The 12563-nt window shown below is 30.1% G+C and overlaps 1 long non-coding RNA gene across 1 annotated transcript; it reads left to right on the top strand.

The window, feature by feature from the left end:
* Positions 1-10503: 10503 nt before the first annotated feature.
* On the top strand, positions 10504-11062 carry LOC123269814. Its single transcript, XR_006510471.1, has 2 exons — positions 10504-10807; positions 10906-11062. It is a non-coding gene; the product is annotated as an uncharacterized LOC123269814 (long non-coding RNA).
* The last annotated feature ends 1501 nt before the right edge of the window (positions 11063-12563 follow it).

Below are 12563 nucleotides of genomic sequence, written 5' to 3'. Positions count from 1 at the left end.
TTAGTTGGAAAAAGAACGGACTGAAGGTAGAGGGACGTACGTGGCTCGCTCCAGATGAGCTATTAACACATTTTATTTAGATGATTTTAATAGCCAGTTGGCTGGCACATGTCGACAGTGCTGGAGAGGAGTAACGTGCTGGATTAAATACAGGTGTGGATACGAGGAATACGTCTTGGGCTGTACGAGTTCATCCGGAGATGTGTTTAACAACTATTGCTCGGTATCATGATCACAAATATATATATTTATGCTTGGGAAGGCTGTATGGGTAAGCATGTAAGGGGGCTGATATAAAATCCATGGCAGGCTTGGCCTCGGGACTATCGTTGAAATATGCAAATTTACAGATGAAGCTGGAGTGGAATTCTTTAAAAGCTTGATCATGAATTACCGTTGAACCATGAAATATTTGTTGTCTTATAAATATTACCATACCACTTATAACTCCTGGATTTTTTATACAATAACTTGTTATTTTTCCTCCTTTTGCCGGGCTTAATTCTTTATGATTGCCATGAAAACGGCTGACGACGGTTATAATTAATAAAAAATTTATTCTGTAATTTCCGACCGGCGGAATTATTTATCATTTTTGTAAGAATTATTCGGGATCCTCCAGCTAAATGAGCTGGAATTAGTGAAGCTTCATTTTTTTTAGTAAAATGGGTTTTTGTTTTTTTGAAAAAATCAGCCATTATTTTCCTGATTTTTTGCACTTTCTACTTTAAGTTTCAATTCAAAAGACTTTAGTAAGAAAAATGACTACCCAACATATTTTTATTTTTTTTCATTATGAATATTGCAGATAATCTTTATCATTAAATTAATTTTTTTCGTTAAAAAAAATTTATCTTTTTTTTTTATAAGAAAATTTGATATAAATTTTCTTAATGAATTTATTACAAAGCCATATATATTTAATTAAAAATAAAATTTAAAGATCAAATTAATCATGAATCATTTTTTGCACGAGAATAAAAAATAAATCAGAACAAAATGAATATTCATAAGCTGTAATTGTTTAATAGAGTAGTATCAATACCGTCAAGCCTCGTCAGCATTCAGTATACAGAGTGAAAACAGAGGATTAAATTGCGTTGGCTGATATGACGAGGATTATTTATACCATCTCGCTCGTGCAAGAAACCACCAGCGATCTAATCTCGGACAATATCGAGATAAACCTGTCACACCGTTATATAGATCAACTCAGCTGACCGATGATGCAATACTTATTACGCACATTCAGTCTCCATTTTAAACGTGCATTACAAACAAAAAAAAAGTCCAATGAAAACACTCGAGCGATTGATTTAAAAAACATACCCAACCAATTTATTCAGATTTGCTTTTAAACTTTCAATTTGAAACTCTTTTTTTTTATTCCGCTGATTGTCAGAAATACCAGACTTCAACATCATTATTTATCAAGTTTATAAACCAAGAAGATGAAGAAAAGGAACGGCGACTGAAAAAGCTAAAGCGTTCGGACGGTGAATAAAAGTGACATGACGCGTTGGTGGTGCGATTAACTCGGCAACCTCTGGGCAGCTTCAGCAGAGAAATCCCCTCGGCATTGCTCAGAATGGGCTATCCTGGTGTGCGTTCCACTTAGGATCAAAGCAGACGCGATTAAAACGCAAGTAGCCGTCCTCCGGAGAGTCCGCTTGTACTTTCCTCGTGTATGGCTCGAACAAATTTATTGGTAGGCTCGTACACATCCAAATTGAAGGTTAATAAAAGAAAAAAAAGAAGGAGGAACTAAATAAGAGTACAACCTTACCCTTACAGCAGTCCCAATAACGACAAGAACAGCTGTAAAAATAAAATACGCTCCTTTACTTGCTCGGTACATCCTTTCCTTAGGCAAGACGATCAGAGACAACAAATAAAAGTAACTTCTTTCGCGAGCAGTACAGAGGACGATCGTGATAGATGGATCCGCTGGCAGGCATATGCGGTGATCGGGAACCAAGGAAAACCGGAGTAAGAGCACACTTTTATTCTTCAGTCTTGCATCGGTGTAGGAGCCCTTGGCTAGTGAAGTTTTGCGATACTCGTTCTATCTACTCTACTAGGACATTGTGCAGTCTGTAGTCTATAGTCCATAGGCTCCAGTCTACTGCACTCCTGATGTGGATGGATTTATCGCCTGAGAGTATTTCTTATGGTCACTCTTTTGCTAATACACTGTGCGGGTAACATAGCAAGAAATCCTTGTTGCGTATAATTAAATTTATTGATACACAATTGCTGCAAAAAGACTAAGCTAAAGTAATCAAACACTTATTGGATCACCTGTCCAGTTTTCTCGTTCATTTATTTAGAAAGAGGATGAGATAACGCCGGGAATTAGTTGTTAAGGGGAAAATTTTAGGAAAAAACTGCAATTAAAAAGCTGGTATGGAAATTTCTAAGTAAGGTGATTCCAGTTTGGTCGTAAGAAGTCTAGTAGAACAGACAAATGGAGAATTGAGACTCCTGAGACGGAAATTAACATCCTAAGTTGCTAACATGTTGTTTAGTTTGGCGAGGTTCGGTTTTTATCCTGCTGATTGATAATTAATGATAATGATAAGTGATCACAAGCTTATAAAAAATTTTTTCTGATATGGACTTGTTAAAAAATTCAATAGGTCCATGTAAGACTTGATATCCTTAGTCCTAATAAGGCCTGATAAGAAAAGTGACAATATATCATTTTTTGATCAAATTTAGTGTTGAGAATTTCCAACAGGTGGTGCATGATCGCTGAATTATCTCCTTACAGGAGAGTTAGGTTTCAGATGATAAGTTTTAGGGCAAAAAAAATTTTTTTTGACTCCTGATTGATCAATTAGAAGATTATCTTAAAAAAATTAACTTAGTTTCGGAAGCCTTGAATATCCGAACATAATACAAACATGGAGGAGAAAAAAGTATCATTGAACTTGATTTAGGATACACGATATAAAATCTGGGAAAATGAACAAGCTATCGGGGTTTTTGCGGAGTTTTTTCTATCTGCAAACTCGAGAATATCACACGATAAAGGAAATTCCAGTAGGAAGTAACGTATTATTTTGTAACCGAGTCTCGGTAGGTGTAATTTGATTCACGTAAAGAAGCGCGTGCGTGTCTTGTCGTGATAATGACATATTTCCTGTATAAATAACAAGTATCGTGTATTAGCTTTTGGTTGTTTATTTATTTAGCGTCCACGCGTCATTAAGCAGTGTCGCTTTTTCCTCATCGGGTAACTTTTCTGTTTTGCGTTCAGCTCTAGTCTCGTTCAAAGTTTCCGTCTATAATTTATATGAAATTGCCGATTCGCGAGTAATATTCACCGAGGAGTCCTCGGTGAATAAATAACGCGGTCTTGACTTCTGTTCGCGACAGAAACAACCGTTGAAAATTTAATGGCTTTATATTTGTAGTGTACAAAGATGAATCCTGCAATCTAGGATCCTGGCAATATAAAGTGGCTATAAAACGATTCCAGATTCCAGATAAGAGTTATGGCTGTACTATTCGAATAAACTATTTTTAGCGGCATCTATAGATACTCTCTATAAGGATACGAGCTGAGTATTATATTATATATCTGATATATGTGTAATATAATAATAGTTGTATTGGGCCATTAGTGCGTCAATTCTTGACGGATACATTGTACCGTGCAACTAAACCTGAAATGATTTTATGTCTGTCGGAAAGGAGGATACAGATGAAGATAGAGATACCGGACAAAAGGAGGAAAGCTTTGGCTTAGCTTAGTTCCATCATAACTTCTCCAAGTTTATCTTTCTGGTATTATAGAGGAGCGAAGAATCGTTAAACCTTTACTGCACTAGTACTACGGTGAAGCTGCGCATCACTATTTTTTATTCCACTTCCAGTCTATGATTTTTTGAAATGATTTACACTCATCTTCTATTCTATCATTTGCAATCCTCTGGAATTTCCTTTTTTCTACAATCAGGAAGGTTTAAATCTTCTAGGTTTTTATAATATTTTCCACGAAGAAAAATAGCAATAGTAACAATAATACTTATTATTGTACGTAATAATCTATATTATTAAAAGAATAAAAAAAATTTTATGTCCAAGATAATCATATGATAAAATCCGTTCTGTCAGTAAAATTTAGAGTCATTGCAAAAGTCTTGATTAGAATTTGTGCCTTTTCAAAGTTTCATATTATTCTCACCGATAGTCAATGTATTATGATAAGTATTTAGGCTGCATTCAAAAATGCTATATCTCTATATATATAATTAAGAAATGACGTTATATCTTGTGAACTATTGACATTTTTAAAGATATAAGCTCATCCCGATGTTACACTCATCGAGACCTTTCATTTGAGTACCCACATCAATTTTTCATATATTTTATATATTTATATATTTTACAAATACCATATATATAAAAAAATGCCATGTGGATACTCAAATGAAAGCTCTTGATGAGTGTAACACCGGGATGAGCTTATATCTTTAAAATATATACTATGTATATATGTATATATGAAAAATATATCAAAAATGCATGTGGGTACTCAAATGAAAGCTCTTGATGAGTGTATCAATGGGATGAGCTTATATCTTTAAAAACGTCAATATTTAAGAAAGTACATTGCAGTTTAACGAAAGTTATTATTTAATAAAGGAAAATTTTATTTATTTAAAGTTCAAAAGTCACGGCAGTCACGTGTGACTGCAAGATTACTAGTCAGCATTAATTTTTTAAAAATCTACGAGTTATCTCAAATTTATTTTTAAGCTCGAAATAATTTCAATTTAAAAGTTTAAAACTCGAGATTTGAAACGACGAATTTATTGTTATTGTTTTCTGATTAAAAAGGAAAAAACATTAAAGAACATTTATGGAGCAGCAGATGACAACATCGATAGTTTTAAAATCGCGAGAACTTTTTGTGCGGACATCACGAGTGTCGGTGCTTGGTTTTCCACACACCCGAGCATTTATGAGCCGCTCATGCCGATATCGGGAATTTTCTCTCGTCCCCAGATAGCGAAATGCCGAGCGAACGATCTTGTGATTCACCATACGAAACACCATACCACATATGAGCTGCCAACGGAACTGATAAAAGAAAACTAACAAATATAAAAAACAGCACTTGCAGCATTGCTCGCTGTTTAGATACATATCAACCAACGACTCCCCAGTGAGATATTTTTTACCCTCTGCATTAATATTTACGGTCTTCTATTCGCAAAGAGGCACTAAAAAATTTACAGTCGCCTTCGAATTTAATTTCAACAATAACGTTATTTTTATTATCCTTTTCTGAGAAACAGATTTTCAGATTATCTATTGCAGGTTATGGTTAATTTTATATTAAAAGTTGAATTAATATTTTATGGACGGAGCCGAAATATAATAATCTCAATAATTTTGTTATTATTATATATTACGCTTCACACCGCAGTTCAACCACTAATTTACTTCGCCACAATGTTGCTCTTAAAATTTAAACTTCTTTAATGGAGTATGCGCTCTTTCTTTAGAAGTTTTTTTATGGATTAAAAGACACAATAAATTTCAAAAAATTTTATAAAATAAATTCAGTAGAATTAAATGAAATTTCAGTGAGAAAATTTTATAAAACATCATCCAAAAAATGGCCCATAAAATTTTATGAAATTTAAATTGTAAAAAAAAATATCAAAAAATTTAATAAAGAAATTTTTTTTCCGGAAAAAAAATTTATGAATCAATTTAAGCTCTTTATAACAGTGATAAACAATTTTCCTCTTTATTACAACCATTATTAAAATGATAATACATGTAACACCTCCGGTGGTCCTCTAACTTCGCCCCAATTGAACCCGACCAAAAACCGAGAAATAAAAACACAATACTACTACTTAAATATATTTATCTACTTAATTATAAATAATAAAAAATACTATACGATGCTTTACACGTTATATATAGATATCCAACATGGTGGTCTCGCGTGTCGTACCGTTTAAATTACAATAGCCTTTTTGCATGAAGCATCACATATTCGAATAAAACCTTCTGAGGTTAAGTTCGTATAAAAGCAACAGCAGCATCTCTCACACTAGCAACCTTATACACATACACACGCGGCATCAAGAATAAAGCAGAAAGAACAAAATAAAAAACAAAAGGGCAAATAAAGGAAACGAACGTCTCTCAGACTTAGTCTAAAAGGCAATTACCCGGGATACTATCCTTTTCCCAACAAAGTTTCTTACTCCTATAACCACTCAGGTCTCAAATAATCTCATGCTTTGCTATTATTCTCTATTCAAAATCCCATTGTTATTGTTATTTTTTCTTGGCGAGTCAAGTGCCAACTATCATATACAAGGTAATACACTGGCTCTTATGTCTACTTATTATTCAATAAAAACAATAAACGTACTTTTTATATTTCATAATAAAAATAACAAGAATTATAATAAAAATCTTAATTTAAGATTTTTATTATTCTCTATATTATTAAGAGAATAAGAAAAATTTTGTGGCCAGTGTATTTATATGATAAAATAGATTTTTATGGTTAAATTTGGTATCGTTGGAAAAGTCTTGACCTGGAGTTGTGCCTTTTCATAGTTTCATATCATTCTCAACAATAGTAAATTTATGATGATAAGTATTTAGGCTGCATTCGAAAATGCTCTATCTCTAGATACATAATTAAGAAATTACCTTGTATCTCGTGAACTATTGACATTTTTGAAGATATAAGTTCATCCCGATGTTACACTCATCAAGACCTTTCATTTGAGTACCCACATCAATTTTTCATATATTTTGTATATTTATATAAATGTAAATATGAAAAATATATCAAAATGCATGTAGGTACTCAAATAAAAGCTCTTGATGAGTGTAACATCGGGATGAGCTTATATCTTAAAAATATATCTGATATTTATTACATATTTAAGAAATGACCTTGTATCATGTCAACTATTGACATTTTTAAAGATACAAGCTCACCCCGACATTACACTGATCAAGACCTTTCATTTGAGTACACACACCAATTTTTCATATATTTATATATATTATATATATGTATATATGAAAAATATATCAAAATGCATGTGGGTACTCAAATGAAAGCTCTTGATGAGTGTAACATCGGGATGAGCTTATAACTTTAAAAATGTCAATAGTTAAAAAAGTACAGTGCAATTTAACAAAAGTTATTATTTAATAAAGCAAAATTTTATTCATTTATAGTTCACAATCACGGCAGTCACATAGTGACTGCAAGGTAGCTAGTTATTATTATTATTGAATAAATTTTGAAAATTAAATATAAATTCATTAAAAAAATTATCCTACTTTTAATGATATACTAATAATAATAATAATGATAATAATATAAATAAGTATGATGATTAAATTCAATTACTAACGAGTCTTGTGCTGTATGTTAACTTTAAATATCATACATTAAAATAAACTTCAACAAACATTATTATTCTCTCTCTTATTATCTTCATAGTTGTCATACTTTACGAGTCACCTTTTATTTCACTAACGACATATATATGTATATATGTTTATTTATTTATGTAGTAACTATACTCACGTGCCGATCTCCTTTTGCGAGTAAGTGGAATGCCACGCATCAGCAATTCGTCGGCTTTAACGTTTGTTTTCTCGATGTAGTGGGAAAACACTGGTTTCGTGTATACATTTATATATATTAAAAAGAATAAAAAACAAAAAATAAACAATTCAAGTATCCTTGTTTATTCACGCGATATACAATAGTACCTAAAAAATCCCATACAAAATAAATGTATCTTTAACTGCAACAGCTACAAAAAATCAACAACCGGGATAGGATGCTGAGGCAAAAACGATAAAAAAAGATAAATTCCAGTAAATAAAAAATTATATATGATTGGCGAGCAGAAACGAGTTGGCATTAATGGCAAAATAATATCTGGTTTAAATTGTTTTTTTTTTTGTTGAGATAAATTTTTCACGTGATTATAAATCTCTTTTTTTTTGGCTTATGAATTTATTTATTTACGAATTTAGCGATGGTGATCTTTGTGAGGCAACTTAGCTCGGCGATAGAACGGTGTATGGATTGTGGATGCTGTAGGTGAGCAAACAAACGAGAAAACGAGGTTAATCCCGAAGCTAAGAGATCTCGAAGGAAGACGCTACGAGGAAGAGTCAGATCTTATTCTCTGCACCGGGTAATGTGCACTGTTCGCATTCCTTGGTTGGAGCCTCTGGAGGTTCTAGAACAATCTCGGGTAAGTATACCTCTATATTTCGCTATTATACTGTTTAAATGATCAGATATTATGCATTGTTTAGATTAATACACATAAATTTGGTACTGCTTTGAATATCGGGTTTTCTTTAATTTTTTATTTATTTAAACAGGTTTAGTTTTTTGTTGTTATTAAAAAGGGTGAACAAGCCAGGGGATTCTTTTTAAATTAATTATAGTGTTTGTCAGAGGTAAACATTAATCTCATTGAAAGTAATGACCTATTGTTTTCAGCATTATGATCATTACTCATATTTAATCATCTAAATTTGATCTGTTCATAAAATACGTATGAAAAGATGAATTTTTTTAATATTTTTAATATTCATTCAAGTGTTTTCAATTATGCTTATTTAAAATTTATTATTCTAATAATTTTACAGATAAATATCTAATTTTTAATTATTTTTTCACATTAAAAAAAATTTATGTGAAAAACATTCATCAATAATAAAATTATAAACATATAAAATTTTGTTTAAAAAATGTTATAAATTAACTCCCTTTTACTTTACTATAAATACTATAAATTTATTTTTAAATCTAAATAGACAGAAAAAATTATTGACTCTAGAATAAATTTTTTTGACTCAAAAAAATATTTAAAAAAAAATGTATATAAGATAAAAGAAATTTTTTTATCTCAAAAGAATTTTAATTTTTTTTAATATAATTTTAAATTTTTTTTATATAATACCTTTTAATAATATTAAAAGATTCTAAAATTTTCAAAATGAATTTTTTTTTAATTTCAAAACTATAAATAAATACAGTTATTTACAGATGTATAAAAAATGGCTTCTGTCATCGTGGTTATAAAAAAAATTTATGATAAGTTGCGGTTATTATTGATAATCATGGTCATTAACTTTTCTATATAACTCCTTATATTTATATATATTTTACAGGTATATAAAATCGGTATATATATGTATATATATAACGAAGTAACGTCCACTGTTTTATTGCAAAACGTCTAGATAGTGAGTTCTCTCACGGATAGTGGAGGGTGAAAAGACGAGTGGCGCCTACGGGAAAATGATTAATTCTATATACACATAGAAATACCTTCTGGTAAGATTACCATTTTAACAGAATATCATATCCTATATCACATATCAGACATCACGGAAGTACTCTTATCTTCCTAAGAACCTCTTCTCGTGCTGTGCCATACTAAACCCGCAGAAAGTCATTTAAATTCTATCACTATTTATTTAAAACTTGTCAAATGTAAATTATTTTATAAACACGGTACAAATTAAATGTACACACATATCTATCAAAATGTAAAGTGTCTATTACGGAGAAGGCGAAGATTATTTATGCCCTTGCGCGAGTAAAAGATAAAATAAATAAAAAAAGACTCATACCAGCTTGTACATATATGCACAGCGGATGTACATACAGAATATATAATATATAATAAATATATGCGGGTGAACGGGAGCTCCTTCGGCGATGCTCCTACCGGGGATATTTTTTTCAAAGGACTTTAATTTCATGCTAATCCCATGCTAATTTTCTCCTACCAGCAATTAAGATAGAATGAACGACGCGTCTTTCTTAATTAAACCCCTACACCACCAACCGTAACGTATCGTATTTAATGAAGTTTAACTTGGTTACGTTTATTATTTTTTAGTTTTACTTTTCTTGTTTTTATTTTAACCATTTTTGACGCACTCGTTTTCACATGATTACCCTTCGTTATTCTCGAGACGAATTTATGAAGCTAATTACTAAGTCTGTAATTAATTACTACTAATAAATCATTTAAATTAAAATGTGTTTAATTTTTTAATTGTGTGATCAAAAAATTAGGTTTCTATTTAAACTTTTATTTAATTTATTATTTAATTTATTTTATAAAATTTATTATTTAATTTATTACTAATTAAAAAAGACTTGGATTATTTTGAAGAATAATCTTGAGTCTTAGAAACAATTGCAATAATAATTTTAATAACTACTAGCTTGACATAAATTTTTATCTAACTATTAAAAATAGTTTAGATAAAATTAAATATCTAGTGTTAATTATTTTATCACTGTCATCTATTTAAAATTAATTGATTTTTTTTTTATCGTGGATTAATTTCAATAATTAATTTTGTATTTGACCTATAAGTGAGTTTATAAATACAAGTTGCTTAGCTTAAAAATTTTCTAAAAGTTTTTAAGTTAATAATAAATCGGATAGAATAATGGGAGTGATTATGAAGATCAGTTTTGGAGTTTTTGTCTTGGTCATGATGATTTATTCAGTCGGGCAAGTACGGGCCGAAGATGAGAATAAAGTAGACTTCCTTGAAAATAGGAAAATAGCAGTAACAAAAGGTCGTCTTTGGAATCAAGAAATCATTCCTTTCAAAATAAGCACAGATGTAAGTAGTACAAATCGCTTGTTTATTATAACTTCAATGAGAATCTGGGAGAGCACTTAATTTGTGTTAAATTTGTGAATTATGACGAAAATCAACATTCAAGTTATTTGTCTTTCATTAAATCAAAAAAGTAAGAAATATTTTTTTTTCACCACTCTATTTTATTGATTTTTGAAATTTTAGAATTTTGGAACATTTTTCTTATAAAAAAAAAAAAATTAATTACAGATGCAACAGCCGATTGGGAAAATATCAAGAGGGACTTAATGTTATACGTATAAGCGAGAAGTGTAGCTATTTAAGTACTATGCGTGAAATAGGCCACGCTTTAGGTTTTTCTTTTAGCGATGAACCAGAATATAAAAAACTTGAGAACAGATCAGAAGTAAAAAAAAGCCTAGATATGTTTTACGAATGTCATAACGCCAATCAAACGTAGTCAATTGAAGATAATGATAAAAAAATAAATAATAAGATTTCCAATGAAACGAAGTTGATGAATAATCAGGATAAAAGTGCCAATGAAATAGAGCCTATGAGAAATAATGATACGAATGCTAACGAAACGAACTTGAAAAAAGAAAGTGATAAGAATTCCAATGAAACCAAGTCATTAGAAAATAAAATTAAAAATGTCGATGAAACGAAGTCATTGAAAGATAATGATAAAAATGCCAATCAAACGGAGTCTAATGGTGGAAATACTGATAAAAATAATGTTCATAAAATGAAACCATTGGAAAATAATGATAATAGTTCCAATAAAACAAATTTAATGGAAGATAAGAATAAAAATGTCAATGAAACGAAGTCATTGAAAGATAATGATAAAAATGCCAATCAAACAGAGTCTAATGGTGGAAATACTGATGAAAAGAATGTTAATAAAATGAAACCATTGGAAAATAATGATAATAGTTCCAATAAAACAAATTTAATGGAAGATAAGAATAAAAATGTCAATGAAACGAAGTCATTGAAAGATAATGATAGAAATGCCAATCAAACGGAGCCAATGAGGGATAATGTTAGAAAAACTGATGAAAAGAATGTTAATAAAATGAAACCATTGGAAAATAATGAAAATAGTTCCAATAAAACAAATTTAATCGAAGATAATAAAAATGTTATCGAAAATGATAAGAAAACTGATGATAAGAATGTAAATGAAATATAAACACCAGTACCAGGTTTTGCGAGTTATCAATCTTTCAACATGAGCTTAATTTCAAGTTTTTTATTATTATTATATATTTATGTCAATTAAATTGATTAAGAGATTTTTATATTAAAGAAAGAAACATTTTTGTACTCTAATACTTAAAAATTTTTTCTAGGGACAAATATTATCATTTGATTAAAATGTATTGTTTGTATTATCTTGTTGTACGTATAGATACGGTTAATGATATAGCAATTAAATCATTAAATGAAAGTAACTAATATTAATGAAATGATAAAAATTTATTTCAAATAATTATAGAGATAAAAATGTAATTAAGCATAAAAATGAAAGTTATTATGTTTCTTATTTATTATAATAAAATAAATCATTCACATGCTTTCAATTGTTGCTCACTTAAACCTTAATTTAATACCTTGGCAAAAAAAATTGTTGATTTGCAAATGCGTGATTTGATTAATCTTCTCATGAGCCCTAAGTCATTATCATCATCCTTTTATTAAAAATCCGCGATGAAAAATTCGAAAATAATTGCACACCTCGAGCGCAAACACCTCGATGTGCATCATGAGCGCATTAGCGTTATTTTCACTTAATAAATGTTTTTGTCCCTTCAACACCCAGCAAAAGAGCCTTCTAATGCTGAAAATAAAATAATCTCATGAGCGACATACATGTATAAAATAACAAACTTACTAGCGCG

The sequence above is a fragment of the Cotesia glomerata genome, linkage group LG7 (assembly GCF_020080835.1).
Source record: "Cotesia glomerata isolate CgM1 linkage group LG7, MPM_Cglom_v2.3, whole genome shotgun sequence".
Classification (NCBI taxonomy): domain Eukaryota; kingdom Metazoa; phylum Arthropoda; class Insecta; order Hymenoptera; family Braconidae; genus Cotesia; species Cotesia glomerata.
Note: the sequence above shows the minus strand (reverse complement) of the source record. Positions and strands in the feature narration are given on the sequence as shown.